The sequence below is a fragment of the Somniosus microcephalus genome, chromosome 12, assembly GCF_052327205.1.
Source record: "Somniosus microcephalus isolate GS21.2 chromosome 12, FLI_Smic_1.0, whole genome shotgun sequence".
In the NCBI taxonomy this organism is placed as follows: domain Eukaryota; kingdom Metazoa; phylum Chordata; class Chondrichthyes; order Squaliformes; family Somniosidae; genus Somniosus; species Somniosus microcephalus.
The window spans coordinates 38,507,853-38,535,783 of record NC_140998.1 but is presented as its reverse complement, the minus strand read 5'-3'; the positions used below and the strand labels follow the sequence as shown (position 1 = coordinate 38,535,783).

Genomic DNA, 27,931 nt, shown 5'->3' with positions numbered 1-27,931 from the left:
GCTGTGCCTTCAGCTGTCTAGGCCCTAAACTATGGAATTCGCTCACTAAACTTTTCCACCTCTCCACCTCTCTCTCCTCCTTTCAGACGCTCCTTAAAACCTACTCTTTGACCAAGCTTTACGTCACCTATCCTAATGCCTCCTTCTTTGGCTTGGTGTCAATTGTTTTGTCTGATTCTGCTCCTCTGAAGCGCCTTGGGATATTTTACTACGTTAAAAGCACTATATAAATGCAAGTTGCTGTTCCAGCTAAAGAATGAAGTGTGGTGGAATGAGGAGACCAGTGAGGAAATAAATCAAAATATTTAAAACTAACTTGGCAATTTGCTGTCAGCACTTTATCTACAGACATGTAATGTGCACTTTTGAAATTGGGAAACCAAGGTGACGTGAAGGCCCAGAGTGCAGAAAGCCACCATGGCTGAAAAGAGCAGGAGAAGTTCATATAAATCAAGAATTGATGCAAAGCATAAACCTGTACATAGTAGATGGGAACATTAAATGGAATGCAAAGCCTCCAGCCAGGCATGATTTGTGTCTCTGGACTTGCTGCAGTAGGAACTCAAGTTTTACAAATGCCATTACATTTCACTCCTGGGCCGCTATTCAAATAAAACTACTTTCTCTGCCTTCCTTTACCCATAAACATGATGCCCCTTTCTGTGACTATAACAAAAACAAATCATGCACCCTAGAAGTTTCATCTGAGCTCCAGTTTTGTCTTTTATTGGATCTTATAACAAACAAGAAAGACAATGTAATTTTAGTATACTTTTATTCATTCATGTGTACGTGTTGCAAAAAGCCTATAAACTCACAGACAACAATATTATTAGACACAAAACTGTGCAATGGTTTAATAGATGGCTGTGCAGTTGTTTGAAAGCATGACATTGTGCAATGGGCTTTTTCATTGCATTCATTTATTTTTTGAAATACTGCCATTCATCTGCTCCTGACTCTTATTGTGGTTGTGGGAATTAAACAAGATCCAGAAATTTGAAATCCTCTATCCTCTTCTTCCTGTTGCCAATGTTCAGCATCATCCCATCTGCTGCCTGTTTTCTGACCCCTACCTTGGCGGGCTCCAATAGCTGTCCATTCCCACAGCAAGACACTGAGCAGTGTGCTATGGAGAACGAGATTTCTCAACTTCATCATCAAGGGCCTAGAAATCCTACAGCATTCTTCCAGTAGTCATTACATTTCACCAAGGTATAATCCAGCAGGCACGTAATAGAAAGGAAGGATTCCCAACATGGGGATTGGATATTTATTTTGCCCAGCTAGGTGTCTGACATGCACAGAGACCTACCAGTATATTTACGAATTTCCAAGACAAGCTACTGAGAAATCCAAACAGGTAGAGCTTCCATTTGCCCAACAAATGTATCAGCAGTGGCTCAGCTGGCAGCACTCTCACCTCTGATGTCAGAAGGTTGTGGGTTCATGTCCCACTCTAGAGACTTGAGCACAAAAATCTAGGCTGACACTCCAGTGCAGTCCTGAAGGAGTGCTGCACTGTCGGAGGTGCCGTCTTTCAGATGAGATGTTAAACCGAGGCCCCGTCTGCTCTCTCAGGTGCATGCAAAAGATCCCATGGCACTATTTTCGAAGAAGGGCAGGGGAATTATCCCCGATGTCCAGGTCAATATTTATCCCTCAATCAACATCACTAAAAGAAACAGAATATCTGGTCATTAGCTCATTGCTGTTTGTGTGTGCTTGCAAATTGGCTGCTGCATTTCTTACATTACTACACTTCAAAAGTACTTCATTGGCTGTAAAGCGTTTGGGACATCATGAGAGGTGCTATATATCACAGAATCCCCACAGTGCAGATAGAGGCCATTTCGGCCCATCGAGCCTGCACCGACACATATCCCACCCTATCCCCGTATTTAATCCCCTAACACTAAGGGTCAATTTATCATAGCCAAATCAACCTAACCTGCACATCTTTGGACTGTGGGAGGAAACCGGAGCAAACACATGCAGACACAGGGAGAATGTGCAAACTCCACACAGACAGTCGCCTGAGGCCGGATTTGAACCCGGGTCCCTGGTGCTGTGAGGCAACAGTGCTAACCACTATGCCACCGTGCCCCCCTGTGTAAGTCTGTGTACAATTCTGGTTGCCATATTATAAAAAGGACATAGAGGCACTGGAGAGGGTACAAAAAAGATTTACAAGGATGATATCAGAAATGCGAGGGTATACATATCAGGAAAGGATGAACAGGCTGGGTCTCTTTTCTCTTGAAAAGAGAAGGCTGAGAGGTGACCTAATAGAGGACTTAAAATTATGTAAGGTTTTGATAGAGTGGATACAGAGAAAGTGATTCCACTTGTGGGGAAGAGCAAAACTAGAGGCCATCATTATAAGATAGTCACCAAGAAATCAAATAGGGAATTCAGAAGAAAACTTCTTTACCCAGAGAGTGGTGAGAATGTGGAACTCCCTTCCACAGGGAGTGGTTGAGGTAAATAGTATAGATGAATTTAAGGGGAGGCTAGATATGCATATGAGGGAGAAGGGAATAGAGGGTTATGCTGATAGAGTTAGATAAGGAAAGACAGGCGGAGGCTTGAGTGGAGCATAAACGCTGGCATGGACTGGTTGGGCCGAATGGCCTGTTTCTATGTTGTATATCCTATGTAATCCTATGTAAAGTCTTTCTTTCTCTCTTTCAACATGGAGTGCATAATCTTTCCCTATAGCATCACAGAGTTTAGACTCAAGTCAGCATGATGCCAACATTTAAGGATTTCCAAGTGTGTGTAAGGTTGCTCCTGAAGTTTAGACAGCTACAGGGATTGAACACCAGTTAACTTCCATACTGTTTGTCCCACTTCAGAGACTTGAGCACAAAAATCTAGGCTGACACTCCAGGGCAGTACTGAGGGAGTGCTGCACTGTTGGAGGTGCCATCTTTCAGATGAGACGTTAGGGTATCAGCTATCTAGAGCCTTTTGGGATGAATTCCAGCTCCCAGTGATAGGTCTGCCCTCCCAAGGTCCATTAATGAGTGAGGCTAGCAAGCCAATCCGCAGCAGTTCTGCAAGCCAGCCTAGCTTAGGCATCTGATTATTAAATCTGCCACAGCGCAGTCATTCTTGGTTCTGATCTTCCATCACCAGGTGCAGCAACTTGGAGCTACCTTGACCACAAAGTAAGCCCATTTACCTCCTCCCAAGGATGACAGCCATTAGTCAGAAATTAATGGGGGAAGGTGGGATGGTTCCCTCTACAAGGAATGGCTACACAGGACTCTGAAAATAATGGGCTTATTATTTTAAATAGGGAAACTCCAGTTATATCTTGCACAGGCAAGTAGAATTCAAAATCAAAATAGAAAAAAATGAATTTCTTAATCTCTCTTGCTCCATAATAGTTATATACCTATCACTAAAAGTCAAGATGGACAACTATTTATTGATTTCTTTTTAAAAACATGAGGATAATTCTCAATTACTACAGGTCCCGAGAGACATTTCTAACACTTACTGGAAGCAACACCTTTACCTTTACATAACAGATGGCTGTGTTTCTAAATTTGCTGACATCTTTCATTATATTTGTATGTTATGCTGAATAGCTGTGAAGGGATAACTATTTATTGTAACAATGAAGGCAGATGTTCTTTAGAAATGTTTACGATCACTCAGAGGGTTTTTCAGGGTCTCAGCAAATGAATAATTGTAAGAAATGGCAAACAGTAACTGTCTCTTTTGTGTGCCATCAAAGCTCAAGTAGAATAAATCATTCCAGTACCTTGCTTTCCTTACAAGATAATGTATCTCTTAACTAAAAATGCGAATATTACAATTCTTATGCATAGCAAAACATCTTAGCTGAATTATAAAAAGGAAGTGTGACAGAATGAAAGTCTATGCCTAGGGTTCATAAATATACATATTGACTGATTTTCCTGACCTTTGCTCCACCCCAGGGAATGGCTATTTCCCGAGTGCAAAGGTCATGAAAAGGGGGGTTGGGGGGGCGGACGAAGACCCGTGTCACCAGGTCTAGGCTCCCTTTACATTGCCCCAGAATTTTCGGGGCTTCCTGGGGGTGGGTGGAGCTGAGCCTGTGCCTCTGCAGGCCCATCGCAGACATGTAAGACCTCAATCCCCAGCCTCACATCATGAAGAAAGCGGACAGAAGTGTGGCTCTCTCCCAGCAGTAAAATACGCTGAAATTTAAATGAAAACTTTCGGAGGATCCCCTTGGAACTTTTAGTACAGGGGTGGAAGCAATGCCCACTCGTGCAAATTAATCGCGATTTTTAACGAAAATTTACCCCAACTTGCAATCTCACGATTCAACTGTGAGAAGTCATGATTTCTTTTTCCTACTTTATTAATCTTCATTATGCCTCCTGGTGATTGGCTCTGGGACCCGTGGGTTAGGTCAGGCCGGGGTGTCCACAGCCCCTTAGGGGTCCAGGGGAAGATTTCCGGGGGTCCGCGAGTTGGTCTGTCCCATTACTAGTTTGTTTTTCCCATCTGTAGTCTCCCCTGCTCCCCTGTGTATTGAGACAATTTGGAATAGTCTCAGAATGTGCATGCATAGCTTTTCTTGATTGTTTCTAAGTTCAGCCCACTCACTGCTTTTAACTATATTAAATAAAATAGACGAAGTTAGAAATTCTTGAAACCTGAGTTGAGGGCATGAAACCCATTGATGTTACTGCCACCCTCGCTCAGATCTGGTAACTCAGCATAGACCAGGGATTGAACCCAGGCACTTTCCTGCTCTTACATTAAGTAAGTAAAACAAAAATAATAATCTGCTTAATTGTATATCTAATTTTCATACAGGAAAATTACTTGTTATGTTACAGGGGGTCCTTGATTTTTTTTATAACATGGGAGGGGGGCCTCGGAAGCAAGAAGCCCGAGGATCGATAGAAATCGGTCCACGGGCCGCATCTGCATACTTGGGGTGAGCTGCCGACGCTGGTCATGCCTCCACGGGCAGCTTGCTCGAGCGAGGACGTCAACGTTAGCACCAGTAATCAGGCAAGTCCCAGGAGGGGGCTTGGAGTGGCCTATGGCCGGGTGGGGACGGCGGGGGAGCGGGGGCAGTGTTTGTGTAAAGCATTTTCAGAAGCATTAATATCGTTTTTGTAAAGAGTTGTAACCTGTTAGAGATTAAATAAAGCCTCTAATGAGGTTTATAAACCAACTGCCAATCTATATTAAAATAACAACAGAAAATGCTGGACAAACCCAGCAGGCCAGGCAACATCCGTGGAGAGAGAAATAGAGTCAACGTTTCGGGTCGAAACCCTTCTGTAGAATCATAGAAATTTACGGCACAGAAGGAGGCCATTCGGCCCATCCTGTCTGTGTCTGCCGACAAAGAGCTATCCACCCTAATCCCACTTTCCAGCACTTGGTCCGTAGCCTTGTAGGTTACGGCACTTCAAGTGTATATCTAAGTACTTTTTAAATGTGATGAGGGTTTCTGCTTCTACCACCCTTTCAGGCAGTGAGTTCCAGACCCCCACCACCCTCTGGGTGAAAAAATTACTCCTCAAATCCCCTCTAAACCACCTACCAATTACTTTGAATCTATGCCCCCTGGTTATCGACCCCACTGCAAAGGGAAATAGGTCCTTCCTATCCACTCTATCTAGGCCCCTCATAATTTTATACACCTCAATAAGGTCTCCCCTCAGCCTCCTCTGTTCCAAAGAAAACAACCCCAGCCTATCCAATCTTTCCTCGTAGCTAAAATTCTGCAGCCCAGGCAATATCTTCGTAAATCTCCTCTGTACCCTCTCTAGTACAATCACATCTTTCCTGTAATGTGGTGACCAGAACTGCATGCAGTATTCCATCTACAGCCTAAGTAGTGTTTTATACAGTTCAAGCATAATCTGCCTGCTCTTATATTCTATGCCACGGCTAATAAAGGCAAGAATCCCATATGCCTTTTTAACTGCCTTATCTACCTGTCCTGCTACCTTCAGGGATCTGTGGACATGCACTCCAAGGTCCCTCTGATCTTCTGTGCTTTTCAGTGTCCTGCCATTTATAGTGTATTCCCTTGCCTTGTTAGCCCTCCCCAAATGCATTACCTCACACTTCTCCAGATTGAATTCCATTTGCCACTGTTCTGACCACCTGACCCGACGTTAATGAAAGTAGAAATGCTTCAGTAGATAAGATAGATCAGATAATTTAAAAAGGACAGTAAAGCCTAGCTGTATATTAAATGACAGTCTGAAGGGATAATTACTAGTCCTAGCCCCTTTAGGGCTACCCTGGATCAGGCGTATTACTCAGACGTTCACTTTCAACTAAAGTTTGAGGTAGCCGAATCCTAAAGACGCTTAATTGGGTCTAAAGGTCCGGACTATCTCTCCCTAAAGGAAAGGAACAACCTGAAAATGTTACCATCCTCCAGATAGCACTTTTAATAAGATTAGCTAGACTGTAACATTCCAGATATTATGAGGGTCCGGAAAACTCCCCCAGAATTCTGCAACTCCTCACCAAAGAGTGTACAGAGATTGAGTTTGCGAGTTTGATACAGAAGTATTATGTGAGACAATTCTAAAAATACATAGATTTATTAAAGAACCAACATGTAATTTACAGTTGGTGAGTCAATTGCAACATTAACAGTTCCAAAAAGAGAAAGTTTTACAATCTTATCAGAGATCCTTGTTCTCAAATCTTAACTTCGTTACAGTTTTACAGTTCTTAGTTTTATTCAGGATATCCACCAAAATCAAATACAGTACCATTGATCCCTGAGATAGAAAGAGTTGTAGGCTTACAGAGCCTGCCTCTGAAACCGAGAATCGCTTTGCCCCTTTACAGCGAGTCTACTATCCTATTTGAGAGTTCAATATTTATACCCTTTTCCAATGGTATTCTCTTTAAGGTTTTCTGCTGAGGTAAGCTAATTATCTCTAGTCATTTTTCTGCTGACTTCTGCAATTCTTACAGTCACTTCAGCTGGTAGCATTACAGAATTATATCTCTAGTCTAGGTGTCCTAAGCTTACCATAAAAAATGGTGTAATAGCAGGTGCATTTTATTTGATGTCATTTTTACTAAGGCCTTCTGTTTGTGCCTCTTTATGAAGTGTAAATTAGAACACCTTAACCAGGGTGATCCATTGTCTTGTTCTGAAAGATTCAGACTGTCAGGAGCCTTTAACCTTCTGTTTCAATAAGGCTGTTGATTCAGTGTCAACAACTATTTTATCTCAATAGCCTGAATGTTACCACAGCTTTTTCATCGTTAGGTTTCTAGATTTCCAAACCCAGTTTGTCATGTTTTAATGAGGCCAGAATTCTTTCATAGAATGGTGTATTTTCCTGAATAGGTTTTATGGCGTATTCCTTCACAAGTCTTAAATCATTGGTTTATCAGAACCGTCGGACTCATATTATCTTCAACCTGCACAATTCTCCCACAATTGATCTTATGTAACTTGTTTAATATTAGTTAACAGTTAGCATATTATACCATGAGAATAGAATTATCGAATGACATTATCACAGCATCCAATGAGAAACACATATAACCATAGACAGTGTTATAAATCTCATCATCATAAAGAAACAACTCATGAAATAACGCTGGGCGGTCAGCTGGTGGCGCCGTCCAAGGAGTATAAATACTCGGGCGTGGGCCCAGCTTGCCCAGGGACATTTTGTAAGACAGGAACTAGTGAAGTACAACTAGACCTCCATGTTCTGAAACAAGTTGATTAAAGCCTTGCTTTATACTCAAACCAAGTGTGTAGTGAGTTTTATTACATCAATTTAATCAACTTGATATCGACTCCACGCTTTGGGTGATTTCAGGAACAGCCAGCTATGACTTGAATCATGGAAGGGAACTCAGACAAGTAATCGATCCATCATGGAGAAACTACTCAGACCCACCCGTCTCGACCTGGACCCGAATTCACTTACAGCCGCTAAGGTATGGAAACACTGGTATTGTACCTTTAGCAACTTCCTTGAGGAGTGTGGTGAGAATGTTTCTAATAAGTTACGAATGCTTGCTAATTATGTATCCCCTCATGTGTTTGATTATATCGAAGACTGTGTAGACTATGATGCCGCTATCCAAATACTACAGCAGCTATATGTCAAGGCCCCAAACAAAACTTTTGCTCAGCATCTAATGGCCACAACTCGACAACAACCCAGGGAATCACTTGACGAATTCCTTCAGAAACTTCGCAGGCTCAGCAAGGATTGTAATCTTAAAGCTGTTACAGCTGAGCAGTACCAGGAGGAGTTAATTCATGATTCTTTTATTAACGGGATTGCGTCTCCCTTCATACATCAGTGTCTGTTGGAGAATAAAACCCTCAAGTTACAGGCTGCCTATGACCAGGCATGTTCTCTGGAATTAGCAAAGAGGAATGCAGACACCTATCTTTCACCATGTGCACAGGCTGCTGCTATCAGTTTTAGTGACTCCTTCGATAGCCCTCGGGCAGAAGCCCTCACGGATGATGACTCCAACCTGGCTGATGAAACCCTACCTTAGAAACCTACACTGATGACGATCCCGCCCTAGCGGCATCTTGGCAATCTGGAAGGAAGTGTTTCTTCTGTGGCGGTGCACTCCATTATAGGAAATTTTGTCCTGCTCCTAACGCAACCTGCAATCATTGCAGCAAGAAAGGTCACTTTTCTAAAGTATGCCAGTCAAGAGCCACTGTTAGTAAGAAAGGCCACTTTTCTAAGGTATACTGGTCGAGAGCTCCTGTTAGTTTTGCAGCTACTATCTATAAAACTGCTCCTCCCCCAAGAGCCACTACTAAGGTTACAGCTGCTATTTGTGAAACAGCTCCTCCCCCAAGAACCACTACTAAGGTTACAGCTGTCAAGAGTAAAACTGCCCCTCCGCCCATCACAGCTGTTTTTCCCCAAAGTCTGTCCCATGCAACCACCAAGGTTTCGGTAAATGGACACATTTTGAGCGCACTAATTGACTCATGCAGCTCTGACAGCTTCATTAGTGAGCAGGCTGTCAGTAAGTTAAAACTGCGTATTTACCACTCGGACAGGGAAATTGCAATGGCTCTGACGACATTGACCACTAATTCTTCCGGCTTTTGTCTTGTCGACCTTATTCTCAATGGCCGCACTTATTTCTCCACCCGGCTCAGGGTGCTCAAAAACCTATGCAGTGAAGTGCTCCTGGGACAGGATTTCCAGAAACAACACGAAGACTCACTTTTGAGTTTGGAGGGTCAAAGCCGGAGCTTTCTATTTCCAAAGTACCGTTTTGTGCGCTTTCAGCAGCTTCGCTCGACGAGCCCTCCTTGTTTGCCAATCTTTCCCCCCGATGTAAGCTCATAGTCACTAAATCACAACGTTTCAGCCAAGATGATCGATCCTTTATCGAGGCAGAAATCTCTCGCCTTCTCGCTGACGGTATCATTGAGCCATGTTCATCTTCCTGGCGGGCTCAAGTCGTCGTTGTTAAATATCCTCTGAAGCAACACAAGAAATGTCTTTGCATCGATTACTAGCAAATTATTAACCAGTATACTGAGCTGGATACCTACCCACTACCACGCATTGATGACATGGTCAATAACCTTGCCAACTACAAGGTATTTTCAACTTTTGATTTAAAGAGCGCATATCATCAAGTACCGTTAAAGGACTCTGACAAAAAGTATACGGCCTTTGAGGCCAATGGTCGGCTTTACCAGTTTTGTCCCCTTCCATTTGGGGTCACCAATGGGGTGGCCATCTTTCAACGGGCAATGGATAGCCTAGTCAAACAGGAGAACTTAACGGACACTTTTCCATATCTGGATAATATCACCATTGCTGGTCATGACCAGAACGCACATGATGCCAATCTCCAGAAATTTTTTGACGTTCTCTGTCGTCGCAACTTAACCTTAAATGAGTCCAAATCTGTGAAATCAGTACCATCAATCAACATCCTTGGCTACTGGATGGGCAACGGTGTCATCAAACCGGATCCGGAGCGACTTCGTCCGCTTCAAGAGCTCCCTCCTCCTACGAATCTCAGCTCTCTTCGTCGGGCTCTTGGCATGTTCGCCTATTATGCGAAATGGATACCCCACTTCTCCGACAAGATCCAGCCCCTGCTTCACGCAAAGTCATTTCCATTGGAGGCAACGGCTATTTCAGCTTTCAACCTCCTCAAGCGACAACTGGAAAAAGCCACGCTTCGTTCCATTGATGAAAATCTTCCTTTCGTGGTCGAGTGCGATGCATCGGATGTGGCGATCTCTGCTACCTTGAATCAAGGTGGTCGACCCGTTGCATTTCTGTCCAGAACTTTGCAGGGTAGCGAACTCCATTATCCTCCTGTCGAGAAGGAGGCTATGGCCATCATCGAAGCTGTATGTAAATGGAGTCATTTTCTCGCTCATCGCCATTTCACACTTATAACCGATCAGCGCTCCGTGGCCTTTATGCTGGATAACTGGAAACGCACTAAGGCCAAAAATAACAAAATACAACTCTGGAGGATGGAATTGGCCGCCTTTGGATACAACATACATTATTGACCCGGCAAAGAGAATGTGGCCCCAGATACCCTCACGCGGGCTTTCTGCTCTTCCATGTCAACTTTGACTCTTGCGGATCTTCATACTGATTTATGCCATCCTGGCGTTACCCGTATATTGCACTTTGTGCGATCTAAAAATCCCATTTTCTACGGAAGATGTGAAAAGAACATGCTCCTCCTGTAGAATTTGTGTGGAATTAAAACCGCAATTCTTCCGTCCATCGGATGGCTCACTCATACATGCTATGCAGCCTATGCAGCGACTCAGCATTGACTTTAAACAGCCATTGCCTCCCTCAATGCGAAACACCTACTTACTTACTATGGTGGATGAATATTCACGCATTCCCTTTGCTTTCCCCTGTCCCAATATGCTTACTTCCACAGTGATCAAATGCCTTGATCAAGTCTTTTCCCTTTGCAGTACGGCCAATTTCATCCACTCTGATCGGGGTCCCTCCTTCATGTCAAGCGAACTCAAAAGTTATCTCTCCCAACGGGGAATCGCCACAAGTAAAATTACACTGCACCATCCCATCGGTAATGGACAGGTTGAGAGATACAACGCTATCATTTGGAACGCTGTTCGTCTTGCACTGAGGTCACGCAACCTACCAGACCAGCAGTGGGAAACTATGCTCCCTGACGTGTTGCATTCCATGAGGTCCCTTCTTTCTATGTCCACCAATGTCACACCTCATGAGCGATTCTTCAGCTTCCAGCGTCACTCCACCCACGGGACATCCCTACATAAGAACATAAGAACATAAGAAATAGGAGCAGGAGTAGGCCAATCGGTCCCTCGAGCCTGCTCCGCCATTCAATAAGATCATGGCTGATCTGATCCTAACCGCCAATCTACTATCACAGAACCATCTCCTGAATCTAACAGAATTAGACACACGAAATAGGAGCAGGATCAGGCTACACGGCCCCTGGGCCCGCTCCGCTACCCACAGGGCCATGTCCGATCCGAACCTAGACTCATGTCCAAATTCAATTTCAATTTCAATTTTATTGGTCACATAACTAAATACAAGAAGTGTAATCTAGTCAGTGAAATTCCTGCCCGCTCCCCGTAACCCTTAATTCCCTTTACTTCTAGGAAACTCTCTATTTCTGTTTTAAATTTATGTAATGATGTAGCTTCTACAGCTTTTTGGGGCAGCATATTCCATGGACCTACCACCCTCTGAGTGAAGTAGTTCCTCCTCATCTCAGTTTTGAAAGAGCAGCCCCTTATTCTAAGACTATGCCCCCTAGTTCTAGTTTCACCCATCATCGGGAACATCTTCCCCGCATCCACCCGATCCAAACCCTTCACAATCTTATATGTTTCAATAAGATCGCCTCTCATTCTTCTGAACTCAAATGAGTAGAGTCCCAATCTACTCAACCTCTCCTCATACGTCCATCCCCTCATCCCCGGGATTAACCGAGTGAGCCTTCTTTGTACTGACTCGAGAGCAAGTATGTCCCTTCTTAAGTATGGACACCAAAACTGTACGCAGTATTCCAGGTGCAGTCTCACCAATACCTTGTACAACTGAAGCAATACCTCCCTATTTTTATATTCTATCCCCCTAGCAATGAAAGCCAACATTCCACAGGCCTTCTTAATCACTTGCTGCACCTGCATACTAACCTTTTGAGTTTCGTGCACCAGGACCCCCAGATCCCTTTGTACTTCAGTACTTTCCAGTTTCTTGCCATTCAGATAATAACTTGCTCAACGATTTTTCCTGCCAAAGTGCACAACCTCACACTTTCCAGTATTGTATTCCATCTGCCAAATCTCTGCCCACTTACTTAGCCTGTCTATGTCCCCTTGCAGGTTTTTTATGTCCTCCTCACTCACTACTTTCCCTCCCATCTTAGTATCATCTGCAAACTTTGATATGTTACACTCGGTCCCCTCCTCCAAATCGTTAATATAGATTGTAAAGAGTTGGGGACCCAGCACTGACCCCTGCGGAACAACACTAGTTACTGATTGCCAGTCTGAGAATGAACCATTTATCCCAACTCTCTGCCTTCTGTTAGATAGCCAATCCTCTATCCATGCCAGAATATTATCCCCAATCCCATGATTTTTTATCTTAAGCAATAATCTTTTGTGTGGCACCTTGTCAAATGCCTTTTGGAAGTCTAAATACACTACGTCCACTGGTTCCCCTTTATCCACCCTATATGTTACTTCCTCAAAGAACTCCAGCGAATTTGTCAAACATGACTTCCCCTTCATAAAACCATGCTGACTTTGTCCTATTAAATTATGATTATCCAAATGTCCTGTTACTGTCTCCTTAATAATGGACTCCAAAATTTTACCTACCACAGATGTTAGGCTAACCGGTCTATAGTTTCCAGCCTTCTGTCTACTGCCCTTTTTAAATAAGGGTGTTACATTAGCAGTTTTCCAGTCTGCCGGGACCTTTGCCGAGTCCAGGGAGTTTCGGAAAATTATTACCAATGCATCCACAATCCCTACCGCCACTTCCCTCAAGACCCTTGGATGTAAGCCATCAGGTCCAGGTGATTTATCCGCCTTGAGTCCCATTATTTTACCGAGTACCACTTCCTTAGTGATTTTGATCGTGTTTAGCTCCTCCCCCCCTATAGCCCCCTGTTTGTCCAGTGTTGGGATATTCTACTGTAAAGACTGATACAAAATATCCATTCAGTGTTTTTGCCATCTCCATATTTCCCACCATTAATTTCCCGGTCTCATCCTCTAAGGGACCAACATTTACTTTAGCCACCCTTTTTCTTTTTATATAACTATAAAAACTCTTACTATGTTTTTATATTTTTTGCTAATTTACTTTAATAATCTATCTTCCCTTTCTTAATCAATCTTTTTGTTATTTTTTGCTGTCTTTTAAAGTTTTCCCAATCGTCTATCCTCCCACTAGATTTGGCTACCTTATATGCCCTTGTTTTTAGTCGAATACTATCCTTAATTTCTTTACTTAGCCACGGATGGCTGTCTTTTCTTTTACACCCTTTTTTTCTCAGTGGAATATATATTTTTTGGAAGTTTAAAATAACTCCTTAAATGTACACCACTGATCATGTATCGTCTTACCCTTTAATCTATTTTCCCAATCCACTCTACTCAATTCCGCTCTCATACCTTCATAATCTCCTTTATTCAAGCTTAGCACGCTTGTTTGAGATCCAACCTTCTCACCCTCTAATTGAATATGGAATTCAACCATGTTATGGTCACTCATTCCAAGGGGATCCTTTACTAGGACATTTTTAATTAATCCTGTCTCATTACACAGGACCAGATCTAAGGTTGCTTGCCCCCTGATCGGTTCAGTTACATACTGCTCAAGAAACCCATCCCTAATACACTCAATGAACTCATCCTCAAGGCAGCCCTGCCCAATTTGATTTGTCCAATTAATATGATAGTTAAAATCCCCCATAATTATAGATGTTCCCTTATTACAAGCCTCAACTATTTCCTGATTGATACTCCGTCCAACAGAGTTGCAACTGTTCGGAGGCCTATAGACTACGCCCACTAGTGTTTTTTTCCCCTTATTATTCCTTACCTCCACCCAAACTGTTTAATTATCCTGATCTTTTGACCCAATATCATTTCTCTGTATTACAGTGATTCCTTCCTTTATTAGCATAGCCACCCCACCTCCCCTTCCTTCCTGCCTGTCCTTCCTGATCGTTAAATAACCTGGTATGTTTAATTCCCAGGCATTGTCACCCTGCAGCCATGTTTCTGTAATGGCCACAAGATCATACCCATATGTAGTTATTTGTGCCATTAACTCGTCTATTTTGTTACGAATGCTACGTGCATTCAGATAGAGAACTTTCAAAGATGTTTTGTGACACTTAGTTCCTGCTTTTGCCCTTTTTATTACTTTACCTTTTACTCCATACCTTCTGCCCCTTCCTGACACGCTCTGGTTTTTAATTTCCCCTCTGCTACCTAAGTCTATGACCTTCTCTGTTGTCATTTTTATTATTTGCTCTCTAGGAACCTCCCCCCACTAGTTAGTTTAAAGCCCTCTCTACAGCCCTAGTTATATGATCCGCCAGGACTCTAGTCCCAGCACTGGCCAAGTGAAGCCCGTCCCAATGGAACAGCTCCCTCCTGCCCCAGTACTGGTGCCAGTGTCCCAGGAAGCAAAACCCATTTCTCCCACACCAGTCTTTGAGCCATGCATTTAACTCTCTAATTTTATTTGTCCTAGCCAAATTTGCTCGTGGCTTAGGTAAGAGATTATTACCCTTTAGGTTCTGTTTTTTAATTTGACCCCTAGCTGCTCATACTCCTTTAACAGAACCGGCTTCCTAGTCCTATCTACGTCGTTTGTACCAACATGGACCACAACAACTGGATCCACCCCCTCCCACTGCAAGTTTCTTTCCAGCCCAGAGGAGGTGTCCTTTACCCTGGCACCGGGTAGGCAACACAGCCTTCGGGACTCTCGCTCTCGGCTGCAGAGAACTCTATCTATCCCCCTAATAATACTATCCCCTACCACTACAACATTTCTATTTACTCCCCCCTCTTGAATGGCCCCCCGTTCCACGGTGCTGTGGCCAGGTTGCTCATGCTCCCTGCAGTCCCTGCTCCTATCCCCACAGGGAGTAAGAACCTCGAATCTGTTGGACAAGAGCAAGGGCTGCGGTTCCTCCAGCTCTACCTCCTGGATCCCCATACCTGCCTCACTCGTAGTCGCACCATGGGCTACATCTGAATTAATTAACTTCATAGGTGTGACCACCTCCTGATACACAAGAGTCCAGGTACTTCTCCCCCTCCCTGATGTGTCGTAGTGTCTGAAGCTCAGACTCCAGCTCATCAACACGGATCTGGAGTTCCTGTAGCAGCAGACACTTGTCACAGACGTAATCACCGTGAGCCTCAATGGGGTCCACCGGCTCCCACATCTCGCAACAGTAACACATCACCTGCTCCATTCTATGTAATTAATTACATTTTTTATTGTTAGTTATGGACACCCTCTGCCCGATTTTAGATGCTAGTATCCCCTTTAATTAATTGGATTTAAATTAAATCAATCCCTCTAATTACATCAGTTAAATGGTTCACCAACAGTCACTCTGCACCAGAAAGGCCTTATTAACTACAACCCACAGAGTTAAAGTTTGAAAAGAGCACCTAACACCCCACTTACCCTAACTCACACTTACCCAAACTCACAGCACTCTCTGATGACTCGCACTCAGTGTTTGCTCGCACTAGGACTGGTCTTTTTATACTGTTTGTTTGTTTGCAGCCAAATGAGTTACCCCTGCTGATTGGTTAGAAAACTGGTTTCCACTGCCTGCTGTGCCAATTTACTCCTACTGCAGTGTAACCTTCTTTTACTCTTCTTAAACCAACAGAATCCCAAATATTTAACTTTTCCCCTTTACTTAAACTGCTTAAGTAATCTTATCAAGAATGATTTAAAGAGAAATAACAATTAAAGAACTCTCACACTACCCAAACTTACAGCACTCTCTGATGACTCGTCATGGTTGGCAGCTCCCGGCCCCGTGCTGCTCCGAAGATTCGTCCTATCTTCTAAAAACGATCCGCTCGTCGACGAGGTAGAACTCACAGATGTCAATCCCACATACATGCACGTGCCGGTATCCTGATGGCCGGGAGTCCATCGTTTCGCTCCGGGACCTGGCTCCCTGTCCAGCCGGTTCCACAGACCCAACTGATAGAGGGACCCACGGTGATGATGCCGACACTCTGTGCTCCCCCAAAGATGACACCCTACCTGGGACATCGAGAGATGTGCCGGCTGCCCCACCGGATCCACTCGGGGAGTCGAGCGCTCCCCATGGGATGGCCACCTGAGGCCAGGATGCCGGTCAATCCCCGGCTATCAAACAGGATGAAGCCAGCTCTGCGCCTGTGGGGACCCGCACCCGAGTCACGATCTCCCCAGCCTCCCTCGGGTCGATCAGGCCAACACGGGCCCTGTCGATCCACCGGTACGGATCAAGCGGCCCAGGGACCAAGACACGGTCCGGGGAGATGTGCCTTCTAGCCATAAACAAAGATCTAAAAGACTGCGGCTATTCGTGGTCCGCCTAATCTGCTAAGAGGAAGTCGTCGGACTTCCAAATCTTTTAGGCAGGAAGAATGTTCTAAATCTCATCATCATAAAGAAACGACTCATGAAATAACACTGGACGGCCAGCTGGTGGCACCGTCCAAGGAGTATAAATACTCGGGCGTGGGCCCAGCTTGCCCAGAGACATTTTGTAAGACAGGAACTAGTGAAGTACAACTAGACCTCCATGTTCTGAAACAAGTTGATTAAAGCCTTGCTTTATACTCAAACCAAGTGCATAGTGAGTTTTATTACATCAGACAGTACAAGTTTTTTGTTCATCCAAAGAATTAGCAAAATGGACAGTATAGATTTGTGACAACAATTATCCAAAATTATTTTTAAAAGACCAGCTGATCTCCTGTGGCAGTGCTCACTGAGTCTGACGACAGGAATGCGATAATTAATTGGCTTGGATTTTGCGGTAAAAATATCAGTGAGGCTAACAGCGCTCACCATTATGAAAGAGTAAATCGGACAGCAACTTCCAGCAACCACACATGTGCAGTTAAACACAGAAATCAGGAAGTTGCCGTACGAGTTGCCCTACTCCTCCAGAAGCTTCACTATAACAGTATCTCACTGAGAGACTCGACATTGAAGTATATGCGTGATAGATACCCATTAAAAATACCAGAAAAAGTTAGGGCTTTTCCATTCAAGTGTAAGTGAATTTTTAATGGTGTGATAAGTCTTAATTACTGCCACACAATTTCTCTGCCACTGAAAATTAACTTTTACAAGTGTGGAGTATCATTCCTTCAGATTTTAATTATTGTTGGAGATTTAAAAACTTCCTTTAAAATTTTTCCTTCTGTCTCTTTTATCTCTCTCTCTCTTACTTCCATCTTTCGTTCCCTCTCTTTATTTTGCTTTCTGTACATGATTTTACATTCAATACCTATTCTAACTGACACTTCCCTGTTCAGACTCTGCGGCTGAGATTTTCCTTACCTCGGCAGGTCCAGGGCGGGCAATGTCGGTGGTGGGTCCCGACCCCGCTGCTGACTCCATCCCACTCTCGAAAATGAATTTACGTTGATAAGGCTTGTTAAGCCCAGCAGTGCGTTTCCCGGGCCAATTAGAGGAAGCTGGTTGGTGACGTCATTCAAGTTTCCTTAAAGGGACCACAGCCAACTTTCTTTTAACATTTGTGCTGTCAGTGTTCTACAGAAGTGAATTGCTGCAAACATTGACAATCACTGCACAGAGGCACAGGGCTGCTCCCAGGTACTCCCAAGACTCCCTCCATATGCTTATGGAGGGAGTCAGATCATGCAGGGAGGTCCTCTTCCCTTCCGATGGATGGAAGACAACTCCCCAGGAGACCAACAGAGCCTGGTTACACATTGCACAGGAGGTCACAAGCAGGGATGTCGTCAGGTGGACCAGGCTGCAGTGGCACAAACATTTCAATGATCTCAGTAGATCGCGAAATATTAGTACAAAGCCACACTCGCCTTCATCCTGCTGTGCCTCTCATCACATTCCCATTACTCTGCCTTTCCTACCCTACTCCTGCACATCCTTACTCACACCAACTTACCTTGCACGTCCACCCATCCCTCTCTCTTTCTATTTACATTATCACCCAACTCACTAACCACCCCTTATACTCACCCTAATCCTCATGCCATCATATCAACTAATAACACACAAAGGTAGCCACTTGGGTCTTTTATCCAATGTTCATGTAAAGTTTCTGTTAATGTGCTGTTAAACATTGAAACCTTTATTTTCAACACTTTCCGTTCTTGGACAGATTTCTGTGCACCTTTGGAAGTAGCTTAGTGAGTTGCAGTGAATGGTGAGACATAACGGTATCCCCGCAATGGCGATGAGTGTGAAAGGAATGGCTTAGGCATTGTAGGGATGCTTTATGGTGTTGGTGTGGGGTGGTGCCAACCTGGTGCATCATGTGGTAGCCAGGGTGTACTGCATCAAGTGAAGTAAATCTGGCCATGGTGAGGCCATCCCTGGCCTCCTGGGCAGCAATGTGCTCGGGTGCTGATGCCCTCTGTCCTGTGCAGCATCAGTTGATTGCGGAGAAGGTTGGTGTTGTTGTTGGTGCTGCTGGTTTGCCTGGTGTTGGGGCTGATCGTGGTGGGATTCTGAGGACCAAGGTGAGACAGTATGCAGGGCACCCATGTTGATGGAATAGATGGCAGGTGAAGTAGAGATGACAGAAGCATTCTGTCAATGGTGAGAGAGTTCTTCCAAAGAGTTGCTACTAGATGGAGAATGAAAAGTGGAAAGCCTGCAGAATCTGTGCTGGAAATGGACCGAGAAACAACTTGTGGCTGAGGAAAGTGATGACCTGTCAAGTGGGAGCGTTTACCATACATTTGAAGCTGTCAAGTAATCAGCTGGAGCAATGGCCACTGAACTCCTGCCTCAGGTTAATAGCCATGGTCCCCGAACTGCATGGTTTCCGTGGCCATGAAGTTAAAGTGAAAAGGTAATTAAAATGCCTGTGAATGATCTGTCAACTAGATGCTAATGAGTTTAATTGGGTTGCCCGCCGCTGCCAGTCAGGTTTGTCCAGCGCTGACAGACCCGACATTGGGAAAGGCGCGTTGCAGTGGGTTGACAGCGGGGTCCTGACCGGCTTTCTAAAAAATCACATTTCCCACCCGACCCACCACTGATCCCGCCCGCTGACCCCCCGGAAAATTCCTGCCAGCGTGGCTCAGTAAGGATTCTTCAATCTGATTGATTAAGGAGACAATCAGTTGCTTACCCTGTTCACGCAGGCTCCAGATCCCTGCGCAGAGGGCGCAGTGCTGTTCCGGATTTCTAAACACCGCAAGTCACAGTGCAAAAGCCCATAGAAAGTCTGTAGGCAAGAGTCAGGTTTTTAAACCTGTCCCATTACCATCTCCTTTTGCCTTGAATATCTCTTAATGTCTCTTAATCTCTCCTGCCTTCTATCCTATCGCAGATCTTCCTTTTTGTTCTTTCATCCCCTCCCCCCTTTCCCAGCCACTACACTTGCTTAAAAATCGGTTCCATTTCCTGCTTTCTTCCAGTTCTGACGAAAGGTCATCAACCTGAAACGTTAACTCTGTTTCTCTCTTCACAGATGCTGCCTGACCTGCTGAGTATCTCCAGCATTTTCTGTTTTTATTTCAAGAGTCAGTGTTGGGTCCATTTTGTTTCTTTGGGCTTGGCTATAAAGACCACAATATCAAAATTTGCTGAAGGCACAACAATAGGGGGCTTGCAAACAGTGAGAGGAGTGCCAAAGACTTCACGAGGATATAGACAGATTAGTAAAATGGCCAGGTGCAATTTTATAGAGAGAAGCAAATGTTTCTCTGGAGCCAGGAGGAGCAGGAGTGCTCCTCGACTCCACAGTATCTCAATTGTTCCCCCCTCCCCCCACACTTCCTCATGGCTGCTCCATGACCTCCTCCCAGGACTTACCTTCGGGGCACTGAAATTCACCTTTATAAAATGGGTGAGCTATCTGTGGAAGCCTGCTCACATAATGTTAATGAGGGCTGAGGCCCACCTTTTAGGCCGGCCTCTGTGCGTGGGGCCCATTTCGGGTCTGATAATGGGCCTAACGCAATTTCTATTCCATAGAATGATTTCATGTTCCAGTTTTCTGGCTCTAACTATCTCCTCTTCAGCTGCAGTGACATCAACAAGCTGTCTAAGCAGCCAATCAAATCGCAGAATTCTCACAGACAGCAAATAAGGAAGTGAGTAAGCTCTTAAAATTCTAAGGGGGAGAAATTCATTATCGCACCGTTTGGGGCGCTAACTTTTAAAAGTTGAAAAAATTAGCACCAGGCACTAATGAGTTTCAACTTTTAAAAAATTTGCTTTTGCGCTCCAGGAAGGAAGTGGAGCTAAATCAAGCGCTCCATCTCGTTCCTGGAACACAACAGGCAGCAGGCGGGGCGGTAGGTGAGCACACTGGGCCGTGCACCGCTGCCATGTTGGAAGGCTCCTTCCCGCCCATAAAGGGAAGGGCCATCGCTGCAGATTCTGCAAGAGGAAAACTTACCTCATCCCCGACGGCAGCCGCGATCCGGCCCAATCAGCCCGATGTACGCAGCAGACTGCCAAGCTGATCGAGCGCTAGGGAAAAAAGCAAAACAAACAGAACGAGCATTTCAGTATTTTCTTCCTACCTCGGCCACCTCGCCTTTAGGTATCGCCCCCGAAGTGCTCGGCCTCTCGAGGAACGCCTCCTGCAGCTGCCGGTGTAGTCACCTGACGATGCTGCAGGGAGCGAAACCAAAGTTCGGGTCCGCAGCGCTATCAGGACGATGCGCACGGAGATCACATCACGATCTCCGGGCGAAGGAGATTGGGGCGCAACGCTATACCACCGCTGCAAACCTCCCGCCGAATTTAGCGGGAGGCGATATTCTTGCCGCGCCCAGGCAGTAAGTGGTTAGCGCCCCGAGGTGCTAACAGGAGGCGCTAACCAGCCGAATTTCTAACCCTAACTTTTTTAAATGTTAGAGAGAGCAAAGCAAAGATTGGGGCTCTCACATGGGGAAAAGGCAAACCTGAAATAAAGATGAACAAACGTTAAAAGAAAATGTAGCTTTTTTAAAAAGTTTCTTAAAAATTTTAATTTTTATTAAAATGGACAAATTTGACACTTCACAAAATTAAAATTAGTTTTTCAGGGCCATAACCTTTGTTTAGCAGTCAATACCCTGTTAAATCCCCAGTTACACCAAATCCCTTTGGGTCTAACTTTTAGTGGGGTATTTCACAGAATCACAGAATCACAGAAACCCCACAGTGCAGATAGAGGCCATTTCGGCCCATCGAGCCTGCACCGACACATATCCCACCCGATCCCCGTAACCCCTACACCAACACATATCCCACCCTATCCCCGTAACCCCATGTATTTAATCCCCCTAACACTAAGGGTCAATTTATCATAGCCAATCAACCTAACCCGCACATCTTTGGACTGTGGGAGGAAACCGGAGCACCCGGAGGAAACCCACGCAAACACGGGGAGAATGTGCAAACTCCACACAGACAGTCACCCGAGGCCGGATTCGAACCCGGGTCCCTGGCGCTGTGAGGCAACAGTGCTAACCACTATGCCACCGTGCTGCATAATTACTGCAGAAGAGCAGAGGTTTTCGGCAATTTCCCTGATTTGACAGATTTCACTGATTGTCGGTTCTATTAGTGGGAGTGGGGGTGGGGGGAATAGTGCAGCCAGTGTCGGAGCAGTGAATGACCGACCACAACTTCAGGATTTCCGCATTAGGCTGCGCATGCGCTAAATCCTGAAGATGCGGTCAGTTTCAAAGGGGTAATAACAGCGAATGCTGTTAATTCGCCATTACTACCCATCGCAAATTCTGGCCCATATAGTACAAGATCAAAGAAATTATGACGAACTTGCTTAAGGCACTGGTTAGTTAAAAAAGCAACGACGTGCACTTATTGGCACCCGGTTATGTAAAGAATATTAAATTCATAACAGAACATACAGTGTAGATTAACCAGAATGATAGCAAGGATGAGAAACCATAGTTTGAGGACAGTCTTGAAATACTGGCCTAATTGCACTCGAGTAGGGAAGGCTAAGAGGAGATTTACCCAGCAATCAAAATTAGATTCTTTTATATCTTCTGAAAATTAGTAAGATTTAAATTGTTTACCCCCGTTATGCAACGAAGCTTCCTCTATGCACATAAGTTGTGCTTGTTTCACCTTGTTGGATCACAATAAGATAGGAGTTGTATGCTGAGGTTGCCAGGGGTAGAGCCTTGCTAACTGCAAGTACGGGACCCAGAATCGGGCATGCAATGTTGTAACCCTAGCTCCAATCCACACTCACATCCACCGAGGCTGTCTGCCACCAGCAAGAGCCTCACAATTTCTATTTTAATATCTCTAACTACATATTAAAATAATGACGTATTTAAACATTTACTTTGCTGCTTACTAGTAAAATGTACTATAGTGTAACCATGACGCAGCTGTTTCTCCGAAGTGCCCTTGGCAATTAATGGCTCCTTTCTTTGATTAAACACCTAAGCTTGCAGTCTCAGCATTAAATCAGTGGGAGTCAGTCATTTCTAACGCACCTCACAATCAAACACTGCCAGAAAGGTCATTACCCTTGAATCCGAAAAATAAATGGGCTACTTAGTTCCTGGAGGTTAATTATACAATCCCGCTTCAGTGACTGCGGCACCTCATGCACGTGCTACACAAATAACATGGTGACCTGACCTCTCCGAGTTCACAAGGTCAAACCGTCTAAATCATTTGAATCCATTCTCTGCAAACATCGGCTCAAGCACAGGGAACGTGATTGGAAGCGTGAGGGGGATATCTGATGCGACGCAGCCACTAACCCAAAAAAACATTTGCAGCCTTTCTAAAGACTTCACCTGTATGTGGCCAAATAGGGAGAAAAATTCTTGTGGTCTTTAAAAAGGCTGAAAATATTCTTTTCGATATTTGCCAGTTTTTCCAAAGGCGGCATTGGGTGAAAGAAATGCAGGCCAAACGAAAGAGAAGGCAAACCTAATGTAAAGGTACAAAATGGAGCCTGTGGGGAAAATGGTCGACATGCTACATGAGATGGGCGCAAGGAGAATTTGTCCTGCTTGGCACTCCAGGGTACCTTCCTCACACGTCGGCAATGTGCCAGATCTGGCCGGAGGTGGCAGCCAGCCTCAACTCTGTCCAGGACACAGGAACAGATTTGTCTATTGCGCACCTGTTTCCCCGCACACAGCGCCGTAGCATAACCTCATGAGTTGGCTTATTTTCCATCTATTTCTTAAAAATAATTCATGCACATTAGTATGATTATAGGAAAAAAATAGGAAAATTAAACAATTGAGTAATGATGTAATGTTCCATTAGACCATGTACAGCAGGCACCTCAAAGCACTGGAGAGGTACCACCAACGCTGCCTCCGCAAGATCCTGCAAACCCATTGGCAGGATAAGCGCACCAACATCAGTGTTCTGGCTCAGGCCAACATCCTCAGCATCGAAGCTTTGACCACACTCGATCAGCTCCGATGGATGGGTCACATTGTCCGCATGCCCAATGCGAGACTCCCAAATCAAGCGCTCTACTCGGAACTCCGACACAGCAAGAGAGCCCCAGGTGGGCAGAGGAAGTGCTTCAAGGACACCTTCAAAGCCTCCTTGAAAAAGTGTAACATCCCCACCGACACCTGGGAATCCCTGGCCCAAGACCGCACAAAGTGGAGGAGAAGCAACCGGGAAGGCGCCAAACATCTCAAGTCTCTTCGCCAGGAGCAAGCGGAAGCCAAGCGCAGGCAGCGCAAGGAGCGCACGTCAACCCAAGCACCTCACCCACCCGCCCCTTCAACCACCGTCTGCCCCACCTGTGACCGAGACTGTAGGTCCCGCATTGGACTAATCAGTCCCCTGAGAACTCATTTTTAATGTGGAAGCAAGTCATCCTCGGTTCCGAGGGACTGCCTAAGAAGAAGAATGTTCCATCAGCTCCAGCAGTGAAATACTGAACTGCTGTGCTGGTGATTATTCCCGAGGGATGAGATGGGTTGTGTGTTCGGCTCATCCACTAGATGGAGGATTTTGCAATATCAGGTAGTCTAATTTTCATCCCAGCTATGCCCAAAAACAGGACATCATTTCCATCTGATTTCCACCTACTTTTTGCCTGGTCAAGTTTGGGATGGGCTGCCATCCAAAAACAGGTGGGAGCTTCACTTGACTATTAAAATGGGTTTGCAGATGTCCTGCATGTGATTTTCTTGTGTTCAGGCACATAGGAGGCCAAGTCCAACTCACTCCGAGGAAACTAGGAGGTAGAAATTGGTCATCGTTGTGCCTGTTTTATGGATGCAAAACGGGGACAGAAATGACCAGTTTTGCGGGGACACGAGCTATGCCCCAAGGACGCCTGAAAAGCGTCCGGTGTATTGGTCTCGGATGGTTTCATCCCCCATATAACTGTGTCAAACTACAGTCATATGAAACTACAGAAATCACTTTTTGATGGAAAATATTTTTTTTGAAGGGACATAGTGCATTTGTTCAATTCAGGTTCAGAAGTTCTTATTTCGAGCTTACCATGTGCTTTCTGTGTTTTATGCAGTAAATATGAGTTTTCAACTGTGTGGCATTCTATAAATAAAGCAAGCTTGTAACAGATGGGAATCAAATGAAGGCTCTAATAAAATTGTTATTAAAATCATTAAAACAATTAAATAAAGTTAACTTCAAGCATAACTGCAGTAGTCCCACTAGACAAATACTCCGAAGCATTTTACAAGCCAAATGTTTTGTTTGTATCTCACATTGTGTTATAAAAACCCTTCAATGTTTGTAGGGGAATTTTTCCAAAGGGAGTTACCTTAACGGGATTGTCCCACTTCCACCTCTCTCCAGCTAAATATTCCCGATGGCATTGCCTCTTTATTAATATCAATGTAGATTAATCGCAGAACACTAAGGAACACGGATGGTGATTATACATGAATCATAAGCACTGATGTGGAACCTGTTCGCTGAAGAATTTTCGTGATTTAGGAAAAAATAAGAAGTGTCATGCTGATTGATGCCCTGGCACTGATTTTTAAAACAGGCTTGAATTATGCCTTGGAAAGCAAATTGATGTAAGAAATAGTCTCGAAATGGAGGAAAAGTTTCGCAAGGGTATAGTGATGATGGGGTTATGATACTGGACTAGCAAATCAGAAGATTGTGCAATCAAATCCCACCATGGTAAATTAGGAAACTAAAGTTAAATAAATCTGGTAATTTGTGCCAGATTGCTGTAAAAACCCAACTGGTTTACTGATGTCCTTCGGTGAAGGGAACATAGCAAACCCTATCTAGTCTGGCCTATATGTGACTGCAGTCCTGCACACTATGTGGCTGACTATTAATGCCCACTGAAGTGGCCAGGTGAGCCACTCTGTAAAATAACCGCTACGGAACAGAATCGTAAGAGAAATATCAGGTCAACTTTCAGCAACAACCCAAACATTAGATCTGGACAAGCCTCAGATAATCCCAGCACAGTCGACCCTAAAACACTAATAGCTGGGCCCTGGTTGGGATAGCTGTCCCACAAGCAACGGTTTAAAAATTATAATATAATGCTGAGGTTGACTCTTGTAATCAGAAAACTGTCTCATTCGACCATCTGAAGTGCTTACATTTTGCAAGTTAGTTTACTTACGAATTATTTCTGAAAATATTCAAACATACAGGATACTGAAAAATCTTAAGAGCATCGAAGTGTATTTTGTAAAGACTTTTTTTGTAGTCAGCAGAAATAGTTTCAGTCTGTTTCTCCAGTGTTTAAATCATTAAAAACAAGTTCATAAATTTTTTATCTTGGGTGATTTCATTGGTGGTTTTCATTTTAAAATCAGAAACCAAAATCCTTATGCGTAAATACTAACGCAATGCTGAGCTTAGGTATTGCACTTCTGATTTTAGAGTACATTTCCCTATCTTCAGTTGTACCAGGTAACATAAACCATGATGTGTAACTGCTTAAGAAGTAGTTTCCCTGTATATGGAACAGTATTTAGCTGCTTTATTTAATCGTTGCTCAGCTATTTGTAGAGCAGAGCTTACTAAAGCATGCCTAGTTAGTTACATGTCTAGTTGCAAGCCAAATGTAATTCTGGCAGGCTCCATGACCTGTGATATTGGCTGCTAACCTGTTTTTCTTTCTTAATGCATTACTTTTGTTTTACTCAACCATGACCAGCACTCCTTTCAAACATGCTAATAAGAGTTAGGCTGTGGCAACCTGTTATAACTTACTTTTTATTCCCTTGAGTATAGAAGATTGAGGGGTGATCTAACTGAGGTGTTTAAAATATTAAAAGGATTTGATGGGTTAGATACAGAGAAACTATTTCCTCTGATGAAGGAATCAAGAACAAGGGGACATAATCTTAAATTAGAGCTAGGCTATTCATGAGGGAAATCAGAAACTTCCCTCCACCCCCCTTCACTCGCCCGCCCCCCCCCCCCCGCCACCAAAAAAAGGCGGACAATTTAAGCTTTCAAGACTAAGAGCGATAGATTTTTGTTGGGTCAAGTTATCAAGGAATACGGAGCTAAAGCAGGTAAATGGAGTCAAGGTACAGATCAGCCATGATCTAACGGAATGGCGAAGCAGGCTCAAGAGGCTGAATGTCCTACTCCTGTTCCTATAACAGGTGCACTGGAACTGCTTTAAATGCACTTCAACAGTCAGAAATAGTCCAATCAGAATACCACCACTGAAGCCTCACACATTGAATCTGCCCACGAATCTCAGAACTCTCTCCCAAGTGACTGTTTTCACCTTGAACACTACAGAAGTTCAATGTGGACAGTTAATAACTTGCTGAACTTACAAGTTGCAGCAGTAAGCAACATTATGAGAAATCTGTGATTTGCTACCGGGCCCCTGGAACAATTTCTCCATTTTTTTCCTGTCCTCTACATCCACCAGTTTCAAATACATCAGGTGTGCCTTGTCTCTTATAGTTGCTTTTGCCGGCATCGCATTATTGGCCCAGTAATTCGGGTCCCAACGCGTGAGTACGGAAGGGGTACTCACGCGTGGGCCCGATGGAAGTGCCGGTTTTCAGGATGCACAGCTGAAAACCGGCATTTCCTGTCCTCTGAACCAAGGGGTTAAGAGGCAGAATGCGTGCGATGTATCAGGCAGTGCGTGCGCGCTGAAATTCCTTTTTTTGTAAAGAGTTGCCCGTGCGTAAAGGCCTCCGGTTTTTACGCTTGAAAAAACCAGACGTAAGTACTTAGTTTTACAGGTAAGTGGTCTATTAATACAATTTAGAATTTTTTTTCCACAGGTTTATTATTTTTAAAGAATTTACAGTAAGGTAAGTGTATTTTTAGACCCGATTTGTTAAAAAAAAAAATTTTTTTTAATTTGATTAATTTTTTTAAATAGTTTTTTACAGTTATTCATCGTTCATTTGTTTAGTGGGATGTTTTTTTAACTTTTATTTGTAGTTTAAGTGCTGTTTTGGGCGCCCTGAGTTTTCATGAGTTTGACAGTTCTTACTATCAAACTCATGAATGAACTTTTGCAACCTCCCATTGGTTGCCCAGTGCCCACGTGATCCCAGCCGGCTCATCAAAATAACTACGCTTTAATTCTGTTTAAAACTACTTCACATTCTTCAAAATAATGTAAAAGTATTTAAAACTTTATAAAAGTTACCTAAAGATTAATAAAAATACAAAAAAATTATTTAACATGCTGCTCTGCATGTAAAATTGCTTTGCAGCTTGTG

The 27,931-nt window shown here is 44.1% G+C and overlaps 2 long non-coding RNA genes across 3 annotated transcripts; one reads left to right on the top strand and one right to left on the bottom strand.

The window, feature by feature from the left end:
- Positions 1–758: 758 nt before the first annotated feature.
- On the bottom strand, positions 759–4,457 carry LOC147109125 (uncharacterized). The gene is made up of 2 exons (XR_015080177.1): positions 4,360–4,457; positions 759–1,675 (listed from the first exon to the last, which is right to left on the bottom strand). It is a non-coding gene; the product is annotated as an uncharacterized LOC147109125 (long non-coding RNA).
- On the top strand, positions 4,046–25,994 carry LOC147109124 (uncharacterized). Of its 2 annotated transcripts, XR_015080176.1 has the most exons (4): positions 4,046–4,770; positions 7,833–7,953; positions 20,291–20,362; positions 23,526–25,994. It is a non-coding gene; the product is annotated as an uncharacterized LOC147109124 (long non-coding RNA). The 2 variants fall into 2 exon arrangements; XR_015080175.1 differs by lacking the exons at positions 20,291–20,362; positions 23,526–25,994 and adding an exon at positions 15,931–17,496 and having other exon boundaries at positions 4,048–4,770.
- Positions 25,995–27,931: the final 1,937 nt, after the last annotated feature.